We start from the raw sequence: 7,968 nt of genomic DNA, 5'->3' as shown, positions 1-7,968 counted from the left end.
TACTACCAGGCATGGTGTTCCTATGTCATTATGAAGCCTGTATGCTGTTCTCACATATTCTCACAAGACCCGGCAGTAATGCTGATGGGAAGATTTTTCCCAGTGAAAATCTTTCTGTTAATAAAAGTAGTTGGATTTCTCAGTAGGTATGTTCTGGGTCAACTAAAACATGAGATGAACTTGAACAAGGACATTATGGATAAGCCTTTGCACATATTGGAAGCTATAAATGAATGTCATACGTGTCTATAAGAGCAAAACACCTGCATCTTGTAATCAAAAAATGTCACCAAAGCCAGCAGCAGAAAAAAAAAAAAAAAGGTGTAAATTGAGAGCGAGTGACAATTTTGGGGTACAAAACAACATTCTGGTACCTTTCACAAAAGTTTTTAATGCTTACAACTGGATTTGGCAGCTAGTTTGAAATGTCAGCACATCATGTAAGCAAATTTTGTAAATGTACCAGTTACAGTGAGGTGACATGCATATCACCTGCCTTTCTGACATTATGATCACTATCAATACACATGAAAATCCTCATATATGAAGCTTCTTAAAGGATAACCTGGTGTTTCCTACATTATTAGGTAGATGGTTTAGAGCCCATAAGGACACATGATATATTTTTATATGCATAAGGTGAGTTACTGGTTTCAGTTAGTATTGTAAGTAGGCTGTGGACAGTAAACACACATACAGATCCTCATCCTTCCCCTGCTCCCTCCCTGCCCACCTCCATTTCATAATTCTTTATTGCTTTTCAGAAAATAAGACACATTACACGAATTTACAAAGTAAATAATACAAAAAGTCTTAATCCAGCTTTACAAAATTTCCTAGAGCTTATTTCAGTGTTGTTCATCTTCCTCTGCTTTAATCTATTACAGTGTGATAGTCCTCAGTGCACACACCTTACATATTCAACAAGTTATGTGCAAAAGTAATAAGCAGATATCTATCCAAACTTAGTCACTGCTAGTGTTACTACAGCCCACAATCTTCCTAGGACACCTCCTGCCTAAAGGCACCCCCACCCCACTAATCCCTGCTTTAATTACAATTGGAACTACAAGCCTACTCATCTTCCCACTAGCCCTAGGGGTCTACCTCACAGCAAACCTCACAGCAGGACACCTACTTATTCAATCCATCCCCACAGCTACCAGGGCCCTGCTCCCTATAATGCCAAGAGTATCCACCCTAACCACATCAATTTTACTCCTACTCACCATCCTGGAAGTGGCAGTAGCCATAATCTAAACATATGTCTTTGTCCTTCTACTAAGCTTACACTTACATGAAAACATCTAATGGCCCACCAAGCATACTCCTACCACATAGTAGACCCAAGCCCATGACCAATCTCCAGAGCTGCCACTGCCCTTCTCACCACCTCAGGACTAGCCATATGATTTCACTACAACTCTTCCCAACTACTAACCCTAGGCCTACTCTCCATGATCCTCCTTATATACAATGATGACGAGATATCGTCTGAGAAAGCACATTCCAAGGCCACCGCACACCCACAGTACAAAAAGGCCTATAATAAGGAATAATTCTATTTATCACATCAGAATTGTTCTTCTTCCAAGGCTTCTTTTGAGCCTTCTTTTACTCTGGCCTAGCCCCTACTCCAGAACTGGGGGGACAATGACCCCCAACAGGAATTAAACCCATAAATCCCCTAGAAGTACCCCTACTTAACACAGCTATCCTGTTAGCATCCAGGGTCACCGTAACATAAGCCCATCACAGTATCACAGAAGGAAACCTTAAATAAGCAATCCAAGCCTTCAGCCTAACCGTCCTGATAGGAATCTACTTTGCAGCCCTCCAGGCCATAGAATACTGTGAAGTCCCATTCTTAATTGCTGATGGTGTATATGGCTCAACCTTCTTCATTGCCACAGGGTTCCACGGCCTCCACGTAACCATCAGATCCTCCTTCCTCTCAATCTGCCTTTTACAATTAATTAGCTTCCACTTCACACCAAACCATCACTTCAGATTTGAAGCCGCAGCCTGATGCTGACACTTCGTAGATGTTATCTGACTCTTCCTTTATGTAACTATTTACTGATGAGGACCTTGCTGTCCTAGTATATTAATTACAATTGACTTCCAATCTCTAAAATCTGGTACAACCCCAGAGGAGAGCAATCGATATAATCACCTTTATGCTCACCTTATCCCTTGCCCTAAGTGCCATCCTAAACTTTTGACTTGCCTAAATAACCCCAGAGTCAGAAAAACTATCCCCATATGAATGTGGCTTCGACCCCCTAGGCTCAGCTCAACTGCCATTTTCTATTTGATTCTTTCTCAGTAGCAATACTATTCCTACCATTTGACCTAGAAATTGCACTCCTTCTTCCCCTTCCATGGGCCACTCAACTGTAATTCCCCCTCCCCCCCCAATCTGAGCCCTCACAATCATTCTCCTACTCACACTAGGACTCTAGTCTACAAATGACTACAAGGAGGCCTAGAATGAGCAGAATAAAAAGAAATTTAGTCTAACCAGGACAGTTGTTTTCAACTCAACAGACCATAGCCCCACCCTATGACTTTCTCTATGCCACTCCTTACACCTAAGCTTCTATTCAGCCTTCGCCCTAAGCAGCCTAGGACTAGCCTTCCACCGCACCCATCTAATTTCTGCCCTACTGTGCCTAGAGAGCATAATACTATCCATATACATTGCCCTCTCAACCCTACTCATTGAAAACCAAACAACATCATTTACTCTAATACCCATGCTGATACTGACTTTTTCAGCCTGTGAAGCTGGCACAGGCCTAGCAGCACTAGTAGCCTCAACATGCATTCATGGCTCCAACCACCTACACAACCTAAACCTCCTACAATGCTAAAAATACTGCTCCCAACCCTCCTACTACTCCCAACAGCCCTCCTATCTCCAATAATTTTTTTATGAGTCAATACCACAGCTCACAGCCTCTTAATTGACTTTCTCAGCCTACAGTGACTCCTCCCAACCTACTACCCCTACAAAACCTTAACCCAATGAACTGGCACTGACCAAATTCCCTCCCCTCTCCTTGTCCTAACCTGCTGATTCCTACCCCTTATAATCTTAGCCTCTCAAAATCACCTCCAACACAAACTTGCCTCATGAAAATGAATTTTCATCCTAACCCTCACCATCACCAATCCTTTATCATCCTAGCATTCTCAGCCACAGAACTAATACTATTTTACATTTCATTTGAGGCAACCCTAATTCCAACCCTAATCCTAATCACCTGCTGAGGAGACCAACCAGACCCCCTAAATGCAGGCATTTATCTACTGTTCTACACCCTCATCAGCTCCCTACCACTGCTAGTCACAACCCTCAGCCTGCACTCACAAGCTGGCACCCTCCACCTCGTAACAACAAAAACAAATCATCCCACCCTAACCTACTCCTGAACAGGCCTCCTATCAACCCTGGCCCTACTAATAGCCTTCATAGTGAAAGCACCTCTGTATGGCCTCCATCTATGACTACCCAAAGCCCACGTAGAGGCCCCAGTCACAGCCTCCATACTACTTGCAGCCCTCCTCCTTATATTAGGAGGGTACGGCATTATATGAGTAACCCTCCCAATAAACCTCCTAAACCACCTCCACTACCCATTTATTGCTCTAGCACTATGAGAGGCACTAATGACCAGCTCAATATGCCTACAACAAATCAACTTAAAATCATTCATTGCCTACTCATCTGTAAAACACATAGGCCTTGTTATCACAGCAAACATAATCCAGACCCCCTGATCATTCTCAGGAGCAATAATCCTCATAATCTCCCACAGCCTAACCTCCTCAATACTATTCTGCCTGGCCAATACCAACTACGAACACACACAGAGCTGCACCCTGCTATTAACACTAGGCCTACAACCCCTTTTACCCCTAACAGCAACCTGATGATTGCTAGCTAACCTCACAAACCTAACAGCAGAACTAACCATCATAATCACACTCTTCAACTAATCCACCCCAACAATCCTTCTCATCCGAATTGCAGTCCTACTGACTTCCTCATACACCCTATTCATACTCCTCACAACCCAACGAGGAACCACCCCCACCGACATCACCACCCTCCAAAGCTCAAAAACACGAGAGCAGCTCTTAATAGCCCTTCACATCCCCACCCTGCTCTTCCTTATCGTAAAGCCAAGCATAATATTGGGAATCCCCTAATGCAACCATAGTTTAAACCCAAACATTAGACTGTGATCCTTCTGTAAATCCTTCTTGCTTGCCAAGGGGAGGTTCAACCAAAAAGAACTGCTAATTCTTTCATCTGAGTTTAAAAACCTTAGACCCCTTGCTTTTAAAGGATAGCAGTAATCCACTGGTCTTAGGAACCACCTACCTTGGTGCAAATCCAAGAAAAAGCAATGGAGACTTCACTGCTCCTCAACACCTCCATACTCCTTACACTCACGGTTATTCTCACCCCCCCTACTCCTACCCCTTCTACCAAAAAAGCTTAAAAACTCCCCAGCTACTATCACCCACACCTTTAAAAAAGCATTCCTAATCAGCTTCGTACCAACAACACTCTTCATATACTCAGGCACAGAAAGCATTACCTCCTGCTAAGAATAAAAATTCACCACAAACTTTAAAATCCCAATCAGCCTCAGAATGGACCAATACTCAATAATATTTTTCCCCATTGCACTACTTGTAACTTGACCTATCCTACAGTTCACAACATGATAAATAGCCGCAGAACCAAATATCACAAAATTCTTCTTCTACCTCTCCACATTCTTAATTGTCATATTAACCCTAACCATCGCCAACAACATATTTTTTTTATTTAATGGCTGAGAAGTAGTTGGAATTATGTCTTTCCTCCTAATTGGCTGATGACATGGTTGGGCAGAAACCAATACAGCCGCCCTTCAAGTCATACTCTATAACTGAATTGGAGACATTGGTCTCATCCTAAGCACAGCATGACTCGCATCTACCCTAAACACTCGAGAAATGTAATAAGCCTTCTCCCACACACAGCCCAACACTCCTTCTCCTAATCCTAATCCTAGCAGCCACAGGAAAATCAGACCAGTTCAGCCTACATCCCTGATGGCCCCACCCCATCTACACCCTACTCCACTCCAGCACCATAGTAGTAGCTGGAATTTTTCTCCTCATCCACACCCATCCTATACTTACCCACAACCAAACTGCCCTAACTTTGTGCCTATGTTTAGGAATACTATCCACACTATTCGCTGTCACATGTGCTCTGACACAAAATGACATAAAATAAAATCATCGCCTTCTCCACATCCAGCCAGCTAGGACTAATAATAGTTGCCATCTAAAACCTCCCCCAACTAGCTTTCCTCCACATCTCAATACATGCATTCTTCAAAGCCATGTTCCTTTGCTCAGGCTCAATCATCCATAATCTAAATGGAGAACAAGACATCCAAAAAATAGGTGGCCTACCCGACAACCACATCCTGATTAACCATTGGCAACCTAGCACTAATAGGAACCCCCTTCCTGGCAGGATTCTACTCAAAAGAACTCACTACTGAAAACCTAAACACCTACCTAAACACTTGAGCACTAACCCAAACGCTTCTAGCCACAGCCTTTACAGCAACCTACAGCCTCCACATAACAACGCTCGTTCAAGCAGGTTTACCTGAATTCCCACAAGAACACCAATTAACAAAAACAACCCCAAAATCACCAACCCAATCCTACACCTAGCCCTAGGCACCATTGTAGCTGTCCTACTCATCACATCTTACATCATCCCCACAAAAGCTCCACCAATAACTATGCCAGTTCTCACAAAAACTGCAGCCATCCTAGTCACAATTCTAGGCATCATTCTAGCACTTGAACTTTCAAGCATAACACACACTCTAACTCACCCCAAACAAAACACTTACCCAAACTCCTCCCTCAACCTGGGATACTTCAATCTATTAATGCACTGTCTTAGCTCCACAAGCCTACTAAACAGCAGACAGAAATTCACCCTCCACCTAACTGACCTTTATTGGTACAAAAAGATAGGCCCTGAAGGACTTGCTGACCTACAACAGATTGCCACAAAGACCTCAACAACTCTACACACCAGGTTAATAAAAACACACCTAGGATCCTTCACCCTATCCACCCTCATCATTTTACTAACATACTAAAAGAAGCACACTAATGGCCCGCACCCTCCAAAAGCCACACCCCCTACTAAAAATATTCGGTAACTCCCTAATCGACCTCCCCATCCCCTCCAATATCTCTGCCTGAACTTTGGATCCTTACTGGGCATTTGCCTGGCCACTCAAATCCTAACAGGCCTATTACTAGCCATACACTACACCGCAGAGACAACCCTAGCCTTCTCATCAGTCACCCACACATGCCGACACGTACAATATGGCTGACTAGTCTGCAACCTAGATGCCAACGGAGCCTCACTCTTTTTCATCTGCATCTACCTACACATCGGACGAGGCATCTACTACAGCTCCTACCTATACAAGGAAACCTGAAACACAGGCATCATTCTTCTACTTACTCTAATAGCAACAGCCTTCGTGGGTTACATCCTACCTTGATGACAAATGTCGTTCTGAAGGGCTACAGTCATCACCAACCTATTCTCAGCCATATCCTACATCGGACAAATCCTTGTCAAATGAGCCTGAGGGGGCTTTTCAGTAGACAACCCAACATGAACCTGATTCTTCACCCTATGCTTCCTCCTACCATTTTTAATTGCAGGCCTCACCCTAATCCACCTCACCTTCCTCCACGAATCAGGCTCAAACAACCCCCTGGGAATTACATCAAACCGTGACAAAATCCCATTCCACCCCTACTTCTCCTCAAAAGACATTCTAGGGTTCATACTCATATACCTTCCACTAATAACTTTAGCCCTATTCACTCCCAACCTCCTAGGGGACACAGAAAACTTCATGCCATCAAACCTACTAGTCACACCCCCCCATATCAAGCCTGAATGGTACTTCCTATTCGCCTATGCCACCCTGCGTTCAACTCCCAACAAACCGGGCGGAGTACTAGCACTAGCCACCTCTGTACTAATCCTATTCTTAAGCCACTTCCTCCACAAATCTAAGCAGCTCACAATAACCTTCCACCCCCTATCCCAGCTACTATTCTGACTCCTAGTCACTAATCTCTATACTAACATGAGTAGGCAGCCAACCTGTGGAACACCCATTCATCATCATCGGTCAACTAGCCTCCCTCACCTATTTCACAATCCTCCTAATCCTTCTCCCTCTTAGCAGGGCCTTAGAAAACAAAATCCTTAACTACTAAAACACTCTAATAGTTTATAAAAACATTGGTCTTGTAAACCAAAGAATGAAGACCACACATCTTCTTGGAGTTCCTGCCAGCCTCAGGCTTGCATTTTTGCCCTGAATTATCCTATAATCCCCCTAGATCTGATTAAATTCATCACCACCACACCCTTTAATAATATTGCATGCACATATTTACCCCATTACATTACAACTCAATGTAGTAAATGCATTTAATGTATGTATTGAACCCATCTCTGTATACTTGGGCGTAACGTTATTGACAGCCATCTATACTTTCTAGGATTATTTAAGCAATGATACACAGAACGTACACCCTCTCCCCTTGGACTAAATCCGTTATCCCTTAACCTTATACACGACAATTCTCCCTAGGATATGGCAGTGCTTTAACACATACCATGAATACTAGCAGGCCATAGTACTTAAACTACTTCTCAAAGTTTCAGGTTTCAGGTTATCTATTAATCATCCTTCTTACATGAAATCAACCTCTGCTGTTGCATATAAGGCTCTACTTTACTAGCTTCAGGACCATTCTTTCCCCCTATACCCCTAGCACAACTTGCTCTTTTGCGCCTCTGGTTCCTCTGTCAGGGCCATAACTTGTCTATTCCCT

At 43.4% G+C, this 7,968-nt stretch overlaps 1 pseudogene; it reads left to right on the top strand.

Moving 5' to 3' along the window:
* The first annotated feature begins 6,207 nt into the window (after window positions 1-6,207).
* On the top strand, window positions 6,208-7,410 carry LOC129782788 (cytochrome b-like; annotated as a pseudogene).
* The last annotated feature ends 558 nt before the right edge of the window (window positions 7,411-7,968 follow it).

The sequence above is a fragment of the Falco peregrinus genome, chromosome Z (genome assembly GCF_023634155.1).
Source record: "Falco peregrinus isolate bFalPer1 chromosome Z, bFalPer1.pri, whole genome shotgun sequence".
Taxonomy (NCBI): Eukaryota; Metazoa; Chordata; class Aves; order Falconiformes; family Falconidae; genus Falco; species Falco peregrinus.
This window is presented reverse-complemented; position numbering and strand designations above follow the sequence as displayed.